The following is a 15,237-nucleotide window of genomic DNA, read 5'->3' on the forward strand; positions in this document are numbered from 1 at the left end:
ATTTCTGACACTGTTAGGTAAATGTAAAGTGTCTCTCCATCTTTAGGCTTGGCCATTAGCGGTGGTGATGAGAGATATGCCTTGAGTTTGTCAAACGCTTTCTGACACTCCTCTGTCCATATAAAATCTTTACTCTTAGTTTTGAGAAGAAGATATGACAACGTTCTGTAGATTATGATATGAACTGGCTTAGTGCTGCTATCATACCATTTATACTTTTATACCTTTGATGTTCTTGGGTGGTTGGATGTTTTGAATTGACCTTATTTGTTCTAGATTTTCTTTTATTCCATGCTTGACCACCATGTAGCCTAAGAACTTTCCTGACGATAGAACAAAAGAGCATTTGGCAGGATTCAATTTCATATTATATTTTTCAAGTACCTTAAAATCTTGTTGCAGATGGTCGAGGTGGTCTAGGGCAACCAAGGACTTGACTAGCATATTTTCAATGTACACTTCCATTGAATCTCCTAGCCTCTTTGCGAACATCCGATTGGCTAGCCTTTGGTATGTCGCTCCTGCATTCTTGAGTCCAAAAGGCATGACTTTGAAGTAGAATGTCCCCCGTTCAATGATGAATGCGGTATTCTCTTGGTCCTCTGGATGCATGAGTATCTGGTTGTATCCTGAGAAGGCATCCATGAAGTTGAGTAGCTTCTGTCCAGTTGTTGCATCCACCATCATATCTATGTGTGGCAATGGGAACGAATCTTTGGGACAATCCTTATTTAAATCTGTAAAATCAATACAAACATGCCACTTTCCGTTCTTTTTCACCACAACAACATTAGCTAACCAGTTAGGATAGTCGACCTCTCAAATATACCCTATGTCAATTAGCTTTTGGATCTTCTCATTGATTACTTTATTATGCTCTAGAGACAATTTTCTCCTCTTTTGTTTGACTGGAGGGTAATCTGGGTCTACCTGCAACTTATGAACAATTATATTAGGATTCAAACCTATTATGTCTTTGTGAGGCCATGCAAAGCAATTATGGCGCTTCTTCAAAAATTCAATGAGTCAATCTCGGAAGTCGGGTTTAAGATTCGATCCTATCTGGACATAATGCTCCAGGAATTCTTCACTAATGCTTACATCGTCTAAATCCTCCAATTCTAGTTCTATAGGTGTAGTTGACAATGTAGTGTGTGATAATTGTTATGGAGAGACTTGATTGCCCTTTAGTGTAGTCTGCTAACAATCCCATGCTGTCTTATGTGCGCCCCAAATCTCTTTCACTCCCCACTTGGTTGGGAAACGAATGACTTGGTGGTATGTTGACGAGACTGCTTTCATGTTGTGGATCCAATGATGGCATTGTAAGCTAAGGGTGAGTCGACTACAAGGAATTTGGTCTGAAGGTTGATTCCTTCGGCATATACATGCAATGTCACTTCACCAACAAAGTGCTTCTTCTCACCACTAAATCCCACAAGCATGGTTGATTTATAGATGATGGTGGGCTCGTCAATCCCCATCCCCCTAAGAGCATGCAAGAATAAAATGTTAGTTGAACTTCCATTGTCAATTAATATATGTTTAGTTAAACAATTCGAAATAACAATGAAGTGACTAAAGCATCTTGGTGAGGATTAGCAAATCTGAGGCTTCGTCATCGACAAAGCTTATGGTCTATCTAGTATGGTTTTTCAGACGCTTCATTGGTCTTCCGTCTGTCCCCAAAACTTCATTTGCGTGCCTCTTGGCATCTGAATATTGTTAGGAGTGTGTCCTAAAAGCATGTAAAGACATTTTTTTTTTCTGTGAATAAACAAATACAATGGTTTATTATTATTGTCATATTTAGATTGTTAAATTATTGTTTGAATAATTTTGTAAATATCAGAAAAATTCCATATTCATTATTGAGGATGTGATCTTGTATTAGTACGAGAGAATTAAGATCACATGAATGAATAAAACTATTCAACAACGACAAATTAAAGTTATGAAATTCTTTAATTGGAGTTGTAAGTACGGTTTACTGAGTATCATAATGATACAAATAATCTAGATTCGGATTATTGATGTGGTAAGACATCTCGGTAAATGTGCTTTATATAATATGATTATATATGACATGGGCCGATATGAATTAGAGTCTTTATCCAAAAACCATTTAATAATAAAGACTTGTAGTTCATATCATAACATATGATCATTTATAGATCAACCTAAATCCTGAGTGTTCATGAACTCATGTTCATGTTTATTAAATCTTTTGATTCATTCGTTAAGGTCTCTTCAAAGAATGAGGCTAATGACTTTTGTTTTGGAGATTTAATATCATGGATGGCTGGGAACATGTATCAACAATACAGAATCTAATCTTTCCTAACTGATCGTATATTAGTTCCCTTAAAGGTTAATTCTGGAACTGAATAATTTTGAGCTCAAATCTATAATTAGATTATAGATTAATTATTCACTAGTGAATTAATGGTACTTAAGGAATAAGAAGTAAATTAGAAAGGTTAAATGGTAATTCTCCCATTCTAATTTATGAACTAATTAATTAGATGGTTGAACTATTGTAAGATGGTTATATCAATGGACGACTTAAGAAAAAGATTTATGTAAAAGTATATCTATAACATAAAGAGTGCAATTCTGAATTTATAGTGGAGTAATATCAGAATTAATAAATTGACTATTATAATTAAAGAGTTTAATTATTTAGTTTCAATTTATTGGAGCTTAATATTATAGGTCCATGGTCCCTGAAATGGCTCAAACAATAACTGTCAAAGGCAAATACAAAAATGGGCAAAAATGACTTATGTGATAAGTAAAATATTTTTCTATGTATCAAACATAATTATTATTTAATTATCTGTAATTAATTAATTATTTGATTTAACAAAAATATAATTAATTTTGAATTAATTTATTTTTGGGATTTTTGGTATTTAAATAATAATAAAAATTGAAAAAAATCACATGCCTGCACAGGCATGTGGTACACGTGTGGCACAGTGCACAGGCACTGTGCTACACGCATAAGAGATGGACTTAGTTTCTTGATTCCACAATTTTAGTTATTTAAATATTAAATAAATAATGAGATATTTTAATATGATTAAAATATTATTATTTAAAAAAAATCCGATAACTGATCAGTTATTTTGAATTTGTTTAAAATAACATATATTTTAATATATTGGATATTATTAAATATTGGATATCAGTTTTCACAGAACGTAATTTTTCAAGGGATAGAAAAATATCTAGGATTCTCTCAGAGAAAAGAGAACAGTGACAAAAACAAAGGTTATTGTTCTTCACAAAACCTAGGTCCAAAACTTCATCAGATCTCATGTGTTGAGAACATCTGATAAATAGTTATTGCCTATTATTTGTATAGCGAGCCCACACTCGTTCTTTGTGTGCCTGAGAACATTTTGGAAGATCTTGGTGTGAGATCTCAAGGATTCAGCCATACGAAAAGATAGCAGCAAGGAAGGACCTGAGGTAATTTTTCTATTCTTGTCCTTGATTCAATATATATATATATATGAGTGTGAAGAAGTAGATCTAGAAATCTTATGAGATTAATTTGACAATTTGATTGTTGTTCCGCTGCGCATAATCTCTGATTTGATCAATAAAAACCAACAAATATGTCACTCCACTTACTTCGAATCCTCAAGATATTATGTTGCATGTTCGTGTGTGCTGAGGTGGCTTTGGTGGCGTGGTTGGTCTGACATCTCCACTATTTAAGATGCTTTTTTCCTTTGTCTAATAGGAATTCTCTGAGTTGACCCCAACGCAGAAACCCTGCAACCTCAAATCTTAAAGTGATGCATTCTGCTGTCGTATAGCCATGGTCATTGTGGAATTCACACCATTTAGTGGTATCACGCTCATCAGCTGGTTTCTTTATCTTTTTGGGCCACTTTACTTTATTTCCCATCCCTTTCTTATTGCCACGATCTCCACTGGGTCTACATTTAGATTGTACTCCGCGATGGGTGTTTTATCTTGTTCTCTTGGCCTTATGGACGGTAGCGTGTGCCTGGGCTCCCTTCTTGTTCTAATGGTTCTAGAAGTCGGTATGGCTCGTGGTGCATACTGGATTTGCGCTCTACACTTATAGTACTATGGTTTTTCCTTTTATATGAGTAGGATGAATGGAAGGGCCCCTTTGATTCATCCTCCTCCCATTTGATATGAGCCCAAGCTTTGGCTAGTATGTCTTCCATGGTCCTGTAAGGATACTTGGTTAGTTCTTTATAAAGGACAAAGTCGACCATTAGGCCTTTCTGGAAGGTTGTAATCATCGTATCAATGTTGTCCGACGTGATTGATAATTTCTCCATATTGAATCCCGCTACGTAGTCTCCAAGTGATTCGCCCATTCTTTTCTTTATCTTATAAATATCATCAAATAATTTCTCCAGCGTCCTACTACTAGCAAATTGCTCTACAAATACTTCAGTTATTTGAGAAAAAGAAGAGATAGATTTATTAGGTAGGTTCGTATACCACTGGAGGGTTGGGCCTACCAGACTAGATCCAAAACCCTTACACATACAAGCCTCATGTAGCTCAAGAGGAATGGCGACAGTGAATATCTATTGTTTGTAGATTGCTATATGATCATTCGTATCGGTTGTCCCATCATACATCTTCATCAATGGGAAGACGAACCTTTTTTGCACCTCCACAAGTGCAATGTCATCCAGGAAATGAGAGTCTACTAAGCTGCTTGGGTGGCTTTTTCGGATAGGCGCAAGAACTCCTGGGATCCTTTGGATCATGGCTTCCATTGCTTTAAACATTCTAACCACCAGCTGCTCAATCATCTCTTTAGGTGTTAATGTAATGCTTTGTCCTGCAGATGGAACAATAGAAACATTAGATGGTAGAACAGTGGGAAGGGTTGGATCGAAGGTCCTAGGCGGCCCATGTGGAGCACTCGACATTGGGTTGCCTCCTACTGCTGTATGTAAGACTTGAGCATTCATCATAGGATCGTCGATTGCTGGCAGGGGTCTATAGGCTTGGCTTGATCCTCCTGGGATTGATCTGCCAACTATTGGGGTCAACTATTTTCCTATTGTCTGATCTTGTGGTCCCCCTGGGGTGACCGTCGGCTGCTTGCTTGAGGATTGGTTAGATGTTGCTCCTAGAGTAGCGTCGAATAGTTGCATGGGTGGGATCGGAACGTGGAACCTTGTATGGGTCTCGGTTGTACTACGTTGACCCAAATCTAGCTTCTCCATCTTCGACTTCAGCGTGGCATTTTCTTCTCTAAATTCTATGCTCTCTTACTGCACTGTTCTGAAGCTTTTGTTAGTCTCCCTCATCTGGGCCATCAGGGCGGCTAGTTGGGCTTGAACGTTGATCTCTCCTTCTTCGAAGTTTTCCATAGTGATGGATGTGCGTCCCTGTAACGCCCTACTAATCCAAGACAATTACATTGTGTGTTTAAAAAAGTGTTTTACTCATTAAGCGAGTCATTTGAACTTTAAACATGTAATTAAAGATAAATAAAGATTTAGGTATTAAAAATTTTGGTCAAAAGAAGTAAAATTTTCATTTAAATGTTTAAATATATATATATGGATCCCAAAAGAGTCATAAACAAAATACATTATGTTCAAAATTTACAGTAATAGCCGATCTAAGAGGCAAAAGCTAGACATGAACCTTAGTTCCTCAAAAAGTATTCCTAGCCATGGCGGTCGAGCGAATTGAGTATGTATGTGCAACCCCTGTAGCTCTCCAACTCACGGTTGGTCAAATTTAGCCTTGCCTTAACCTTCACCACAAAGCACCCGTGAGTCGAGGCCCAACAAGAAAACCAAGTTCTATGAAAATAGATATTAACCAACATGTAATGTTTAATTATCATGCTTCATAGTTAAAACTAATTCATGCAAGCATTTAACTAATTTACATGGCACGTGCCGAGAGAGAGTGCATACCATACCCCTATAGTGGCCCAGCCATCACGACCTACACTATGCATGATTATCGCCGAATCTAGCCCTTGTTGATCATTCACAAACAAATGCACTGTTACAGATGCATTAAACACAATCATAGATAAATACAGAACAATTCATTCATATATAGTACACAGTCATAACCGCATTCATGAGTTGGGACCAATGCCCTAAGCACGGTGCAAGTGCCAGTTTTCTTTCCTCAAGCCATGTGTAAGTAGTGATACGACCCTGATCACGACCACTTTCCCGAGCCTTGCGGTAATCCTAGTCACAACATAAAGAGTATTCTCTATAAGAACTAATCCCGTATACTGACACCAGGTCTAATCCCTAGCTCTCGGGACTTCCAATTCCATCAATCTGTGTGATGGAATCGTCCCCCGAACCCCCAAACCCTAAAAAAAAAACACATCCTGAAATGGCCATAGCGCAGGGGCGCCTAGAATTCAGAGGCACCCCATTCGCCAAAAATTGACCCAAGACCCTCAAAAGTCATCAAACTAAGTTTCCTAACCCAATTTCAAAGTAATCTGACCCCAATATAGGTCACCCAAGAGCCAAAGAACCCAAACTAGTCCCAAAACTCAAGTCTTAACTCAAACACAGGAATTTAGGTCAAAACCCCATTTTCACTTAAAACTCAGAAGCTCAAACAAAACTCTTGTTTTCACCTTGAATTCATACTTTAAATCCCTTAGAAAAATATTTACAAGTCCCATATATCCACCCAAATCAGTTATAAACTCCAGTTACGAAAATTTAACTAAAATTTCCAAAATTCCCCAAGAACAAGGGAAGAACACCAAAGGAGGACAATAAAAGCTTACCTCAACTATGACCCTAAGCTGCTACTAGCTCTTTTACTATAGCTTAATCCCCTCCACAAATCATCTAAACTCAAAAAGGCCTGGTCTACCTTGAAATGCTCTTCAATATAACTTAGTGTTCAAGAAGTCACCATAGTACATAAGAGGTAGCTTATAAACATGAGAGAGAAACCTTTAGCTATCGTTTCCTCTTTTGTCTAACAATATGTTCAGATGACCAATTTGTCCCTCCTTTTTATTCCCCCCTTTTGATAATCCCAAGGGCAATTTAGTAATCTTACCTCTAGTTCTAATTACACCTCTAATCTCCAAATTTTCCAACTAATTCATCCAACATAATTATTAATCCCACTTAGTCTCCCAATTAATTCCATGTACCAATAAATCTCGGTAATTTGTCAAATTACCAAAATACCCCTAGACTCACTCCGAGCTGGGTATTTATCCCTGTTGTAATTTTGTTGCTAATTTACTCAAAAGGACCGACTCGTACCGAGTATCTTAAATATATCCACATAATAATGTGGTCTCAAACATATAACATATAAAATTACAATTATACCATCAACGAGTCAAAATTACAAAAATACCCATTTTGAACAAAAGTGAGTCTTCAAGCATATTTAATACACATGAACATGCATAAACAATCATATGATAATATAACTCATATATTTCACATAAGTACACAGATACTTAATTAAAATCACATAATTTCCAAGTATGCCCTCCCAACACACTGACCAAGGTACTAAACCTTATTAGAAGTTTTGGGACATTACAATTATCCCCTTCTAACAGAAATTTCATCCTCAAAATTTACCTGAACAGCTCGGTGGGCGCCAAATTGTAGAGGCTTAAATCTACAATAATCGGAAAAGATTGATCGCAGGCACTGACAACATGTAGAACAAAGGAGGAAAGACCATAAAAGCCTTGGGACACTGAGGTGGTGTTGGCCGAAGGGACTTCGATGATCAAGTTAGTAAACAATTCAAGTAGAAAATAAATGTAAAGAAAATAAATGCAAAGAATATAAAGTCATCGTAGCATGGTGGCGAGGTGTTGAACTAAGCAATCGGTTCAATAGTGTTAGCGAGCGTTTGAGAGCTATTGAGTGAGTGCTTGAGTAAGGGTTCAGTGAGTGAACTCATCCTCTCAGCAGGCTTAGGCCCTTGTATATATAGAGGCCTAAGTGGTTCGTTGCTCAACTCCTAAAGAATGAACATGAGAAATGGTCTTCTTCCTTTTTAGGAGGAAGACCGATTCTCTTGGGTGAGTTGGAGACTGCTCCAGCTGATATCCTTTTTCTCACGCTTTTGACATGTTATAAAGGTAGTTTGAATAAGATTTTTAGGCTTAGCTCATGGTCAAATCCCACATGTACTCTTTGTGAGTGGGTTGCGTTTTACTTAGGACTGAGAATCGGCCTGGTTGCCCAAGATAACTTTTTCAATGACTTGACTTAATGGACTTATTGGCGTTTAATGGACTAAAATTTCCAATTGGGCCAATAGTGCAATTGCTTTAGTCCTAGTGCAATTTTTTCCCATTACAATAGATAGTCACATAAAAGAAACAAAACACAATTATAATTTACAGTGAAATAAGTCGAGCTTGTCTTCAGCGACGAGGATACATGTTAGGACAATCTACATTGTTGTACCCTAAAAACATGGGCTCAACTATCTTGCTCAGGGTACAGCTGGCGTGAAATAAATAAAGAAGGCAAGACTTCAAAGATGTTTCATTAACTCCTGAACAAATAGCTCAAGCCAATGTCAGTGAGTTCGGAACAGCCTAGGATCTTCTAGAACATTAGAGATACAAATGACAGAGATCAAGGTACCCAACATTCAGATCACCTGCATCAAGCCCAAGCATTATCTAAGTCAAACCATCATGTTCCAGTCATATCTAGCTCGAGAATGGAATCTAGCTCAGATGGGAGAATCCCTAAGGACTCAGATTCCCAATATGCACAGTAAATACATACAATCATTATATATATATTTATTGATTGATGTAAAACGACAATAGAATTAATTAGGATATTTAAGTGTCCATTAACTTGGGAAGTTACCCAATATTGTCCACCATAATTCCCTATAAATACAAGGGGAATGGATAGTATAGAGGGGGAACATTCTGTGTGCAATAACTCCACCAAAATTATCATAAACAATTTTGTATGGGGTTCCTAAACAAATCAATAATAGTGACTCGTAGACTAGGTGGAATTTAACCACTGAAACACGTAAATTGTGGGTGTTTTTATATTTCTTTTTATCGGTTCATAGTAAGCTTAATCTCTCTATTTTGGATTTCTAAATCCCTTGTTGACAAATAAAAATGCGTCGACAGATTGAGAGTAGATTAAGCTTGAACTCTTGCATGATATTCAACCCAACAATCATCATGGTGGTTACTCTTCTATGTGTGACAACGAAACGGAGGGGAAGGTACGTCCGCACAGCGCCGCCCGAGAAAACAACACGTTGACTAGGACGATGCCAGGAGTTCGACCTCACACCCACTGAACCCCAATCCTTGGTACTTGACTGTCATTAATGGAGAATGCTCACCTGAGGAGCCACCTTGCTCAAGCTAATAGGAAAATATACGAGATCATGGTTCGACTACCTCCTTTTGCAACAGACGAGAATGTCGGAAGGAAGAAAAGTGGGTCCCACAGATCTCTGTCCCACCAAAATAATCGACCTAATGTAAGTCGTTCCATCAGAACAGGAACACCATGCTCTATGCCTTCTGAACGGACTCCTAGGAACAACCCTTCTGCTAACAATTTTAAGAATGGACAAGCGGCTCACGCTCACAGAAATCAGTCTAGTAAGGCATGGTGAGCTGGAACCACATCGAGAAGGGCGAAAATCCCTGTGAATCCACCAGCGTCTTAGCCAGCCGCTTAGGTACAATGTAATAACTCTATGTTGCCACCAACTCAGGAAATAAGAGTAGACAATGGGTGCGTAAATTTGGTCAGTCCAGATGGGACACAAATTAATTCACCAATAAGGAATCCTCTCTCACCTATCATCATCCAACACCACTACACCCACAAACAAATTCACCAGGGCGCGGGAATGAAATGAGACATTCTATACCTATAGAAGACACATATGCCCTATGATCTCCTGCTAATAATCCAGCTCCTCGATCTCAACCACGAGCAGTAAGCTTCACGAATGGTAGTTATTGGATGGAGAGCCATTGTGGGGGCAGGACCAGGAATGCCCGTAACATGAATTCCCATAGGCACAAAAGCGATATGAGAAATCATTTCAGTTAAGCTCAAAGCTTCCACTCCAATCCACAGTCTGGCCTGCATGATCATCTAAACATGCAAAGAGGACAGTCATCTAGCTATGATGATCTAAGCTATACTCATAATAGGGGAGATCCGTCTACCGTGTGTGACAATGGGAACGTCCTGCCTAACCGAGCTCAATCTTGGAGGGAAAATAACCCACCTAACACACACAATAGGATGGGAACTGGTAACCAACTCCCAAATAACGGAGAGATGAGGGATCAAACCCTCGAACAACTGGCCCTAATGGAGGAGCAAATGAAGAGGCTCTTGTCTGGGAAAAAAATAGAAGAATTCAATTCCAATGAGGAGCTCGAGCCTTTTGCTCCTCATATCATAGTAGCTCTATATCCCTTTGGCTTCAGGATGCCAACTATGCCCACATATAATGAAACCACTGATCCGTCCAACCACATTGGGAACTTCAACACTCTAATGATGGTCCACAGTGTGAGCCCCGACCTACAGTGTGTTATATTCCCAGCTACGTTGACCGGACCATCCAAGCTATGGTTTAAAAAATATAAAAAGCACTTAATCACTACCTAGAAAAAGTTATCCCTCGAGTTCAAGAGACAATTCTGAGCTACCAAAGATGTTCGATTGGAGGTCGTCTCACTGGCCAACATTAAGCAACAATCTGGTGAGTCCCTAAAAGCCTACTTCAATCGATTCATGAATGTAGCAACCTGAGCTAGAGATGCTAACGATAGTGCCAAGCTCATGGCCATGAGAACCAGAATAAATGTAGGAGGAGATCTATGGAAGGAGCTCTAGAGGAAATGAGTGGAAAGTGTAGATAAATTCTTGGTTCAAGCTCAAGAATGGATAAATCTAGAAGAGGCAGAATCTGCAGTCCCAGGAACCAGCCACACTCTCATTACCCAAAATAACCAGGCGGAAGGCAATAAAAGAAAAGATAATGGTGAGGGCAACCAGAACGGGTCTAAGAAAAATAAAAATGGGGAGAAGTACACTTTTATCATCACCACATATACCGACCTAACAGATACACAGGAACATATTTATCTGGCTAATTCTGTCCGTCTTCCGTGGAAGAAGCCCAAGCCCATGAAACATCACAGGGCAAAGAGAGACCCAGCTAAATTCTACTGATACCACAATGATATCGACCACAACACAAACAATTGCTGTCAACTAAAGGATACAATTGAGACTCTCATTCGGGCTGGACCATTAACCCAATACGCTCGGAACAGGGTAGCTCCTAACCAACCGACGGGGGTAAAACCCTCAACCGGCTCCGAGTAGCCAAATCAATCCAACACAAGCTCAACTAGCTCATGGAAATCAGATTTTCCCTCCCCCTATTGAAGGGAGGGACATAGCCACCATTATAGGCGGACCTCATTTGGAAGGAACGAGAAATGGAGCCCAAAAGAGATATATCCTGAAGTTGAAAACACATTATGTCACCGAGTTCATTTTGGAGCAAAGGTTATCTAAACAATATCGATTGGATACACAACCAATCATTTTTTTATGAAAGAAGACACTATCAATGTCAAACACCCTCATAATGATCCTTTGGTGATTAACAATGGGAGCTCCGCGAATGTGCTATTCAGGTCCACCCTTGAAATGATGGGGCTATCTATAGCCGATCTTAAGGTGACCTCTATGACCCTTTACAGATTTTCAGGATAGGGAATGGCAGCCATTGGAACAATCAAACTTGTAGTAACATTGGGAAATAAAACGCGAGATGTCACCAAGATGATCGAGTTCATGGTAATTGATTGTCCGGCTGGCTACAATGCAATTTTGGGGAGACCTGCGCTGATGGCGTTTGAAGCTATAACTTCAGTTCACCATTTGGCCATGAAATTTCCATCATCCTTAGGAATATGTACCATGAGGGGAGATCATCTCGCTGCCAGGAAATTCTATAGCATTGCCATGAAGGGAAAATCACAACCCAGATAGCTAGCCATGGTAATAACCAAAGAGAATGAGGAAACTCGAGCAATGGTAATTTCTAGAGAGATGAAGAACCTCGGGAAGTTGGAAATGAGGTCTCCTAACCCAAAGAAATTGATCCAAGATTAGGCGAAGATAGAACTAAGCTCCAGGCTTTATAGGAGCTAGAGGAAATCGTTCTCGACCTAGAGGTACCTGATAGTAAATATTGGAAAAAATCTCGGAACCTAAAGAAAGAAGGAATTGGCTGAGTTTCTAAGAAAAAACCTTGACATTTTTTTCCTGGTCACATGAGGATATGGTGGGAATCAATCCAAGTGTGATGATGCATACATTAAACCTGGAAAAAAACGTGCATGCGAAGGTGCGAAAACGTAGATTGTTGGGAAAAGAGCGAGGAGAAGCTCTGAAGAAAGAGGTAGCTATCTTATTGAAATGTGAGTTCATTAGGGAAGCTAAATATTCGACCTGGATTGCTAACCCTATTTTGGTCCCAAAACCAAACGGAAAGTGGAGGACCTGCATCAATTTCTCCAACCTCAACAAAGCCTATCCTAAAGACTGTTTCCCACTACCGAGAATAGATCAGCTAGTCGATGCCACAGCCGGCAACGAGCTCATGTCCTTGATGGACGCTTATTCTGGATACAACCAGATCGTGATGAACCCTGTGAACCAAGAGCACACTAGCTTCATGACCGAACACAATGTATATTGCTACAAGGTCATGCCATTCAGGTTAAAAAGTGGTAGTGGTGCAACATATCAAAGGTTGGTCAATAAGTTGTTCATCAACCAGATTGGGAAGAACATGGAGGTGTATGTCGACGACATGCTTGTCAAGTCAAAGACTGCCAATGACCATGTATCTGATCTGGAAGAATGTTTTTGCATGCTGAGAAAGTACGACATGAAGTTGAACCCTCAAAAATGTACCTTTGGGGTTTTGTCAAGGAAGTTCGTAGGCTTCATAGTCAACACAAGGGGGATCAAAGAAAACCCAGAGAAGATCAGGTCGCTACTAGAAATGCCTTTACCAAGGTCACAAAAATAAGTACAGAGCCTAACTGGAAAGGTCGCAGCCTTAAACCGATTCGTATCGAAGTCCACGGACAAATATCTTCCCTTCTACAACTTGCTCAGGGGGAATAGACTGTTTAAATGGACAAAAGAATGCAAACAGGAATTTCAGGATCTGAAGACTCATCTAGTTGAGCCCCCCATGTTATCAAAACTAGTCACTGGGGAATGTTTATACTTATACTCAGCCGTAACAAAAAACATGGTTAGTGTTGTGTTAGTTCGAGAAGAAAACTGAACACAGAAACTAGTGTATTAGTATTAAGTGAGTAAGAGGCTTGTGGAAGTCGAATTTAGATATCCTCTAATTGAAAAACTCACGTTTTGTTTGGTCCTAGCCTCGAGAAAACTCAGGCCGTATTTCCATTCCCACGCTATACACATATTAACCGATCAACCTTTGAGGCAGGTCTTGCAAAAGCCTGAGACATCAGGACGTTTGTTAAAGTGGTTAATCGAACTTGGCCAGTTCGAGATACTATATAAACCATGAACAACAATTAAAGGCCAAGCGCTCGCTGACTTTGTGGTTGAATGTACAGGGTTCTATGACTAACCAATGAGGGAACCAGTACAAGAATTATGGAAACTCTTCGTCGATAGATCGTCAAATGAGAATGGATCTGGAGCTAGAATAATTCTAATCTCACTCGAAGGACATCACTTCCACACGGCTCTCAGATTCGATTTCGACGCTTCTAACAACGAAGCGGAGTATAAGACATTATTGGCTGGAGTTCGGGTAGCGAAGGAGCTGAACGAAGAACAATACAATTGTAATGTCCCAAAATTACTAATAAGGCTTAGTGCCTTGATTAGGATGCCAGGAGGGCATTATTGGAATATTATGTAATTTAATTGAATATCTATGTGCTTATGTGATTATGATTATAATTTTGACCTGCTGGGGGTATAATTGTGATTATATTACATTATGTGATTGAGACCACATTATTATGTGGATATATTTGAGATATTAGGCAGAATTCGGTCCTTTTGAGCAAGTTAGTGGTATAGTCATAACGGGGATTAATACCCGGCTCGAGATGAGACAAGAGGTATGAGGCTCTCCCGGTCATCTTGAAGCTCATCTTGGACGCTCGTATCTTGCATGGATTCTCTTGTCATTTCTCCATGCTCACATTAGTTACTTAGTAAACAATAAACTCCATGGAGGCTTGAGCTCGCCCCCAAGCCCTAGGGAGGCTTCAACTCGACCCCCAAGCTTTAGGGAGGCTTGAGCTTGCCCCCAAGCTCTAGGAAGGTGCAAGTTTCATCCCCGAGGCTTTTCCTATCTCTTGGGACTCCTCTTGGGTGCTTTACTTGATGTGGAATTTTGACATCCACACTTGTCCCCCTAGTCTATGAGAGGGCCTTCAGACGTCCCTGTAGACTCTTTTTGTGCCATCTTTATGACATGCAAGGTATAAGTGTGTTTCCTTATTTGTGAGATATTGAAAAGCTTACTTCATGAGTGGTGACCCTCAGGACTCCTTCACAGTTTAATTTATGTCAATCATTCCTTGGTACAGACCCCACAGGTACGAGTGGTGTACACAACATTAGGCCACACGACGGGGCTTGAGGTAGACTACATGGAGGGACCCAAGAAGTAACGTCTAGCCATGGTGAGCCCTCGTATGGTGCTCCTAAGGCATTTCCCTGGGTGGTTTGTGTGCATCCAACGCTTGTCAGATTTTAGAGTGAAGAATGCTTTAACAATTCTTTCTTGTAGTCCCTTCATCTTTTTGGCTTCTTATTTATTATTAGACTCGACCATGAAGTCTAACAGTACTTTCTCATTAATTGATACCCTTGAAGTATTAGTGATGTCGAGAAAAGATCTATCTTTGGCGGGGCAGAGAATGATTAGCTTACTATCAAGATTCAGGGACTTGAGAAGCAGCTTGCTGTGGCGACACTCATGATAGGAACAACTATAGAGAATAATTCCTCTTCGTCTAAGAGTAAGAAAAGGGCAGAAGCTAAAGTTCTTATATGGTGTTGGAAACAAAATCCTGGCTCCGACTTCTTCTCATTTGGTGACCACGATGTTGCTAAGGCTACTGAATGGAGTGCTCACGGCGGGAAACCA

This window comes from Humulus lupulus, chromosome 8 (assembly GCF_963169125.1).
Source record: "Humulus lupulus chromosome 8, drHumLupu1.1, whole genome shotgun sequence".
NCBI classification, from domain to species: domain Eukaryota; kingdom Viridiplantae; phylum Streptophyta; class Magnoliopsida; order Rosales; family Cannabaceae; genus Humulus; species Humulus lupulus.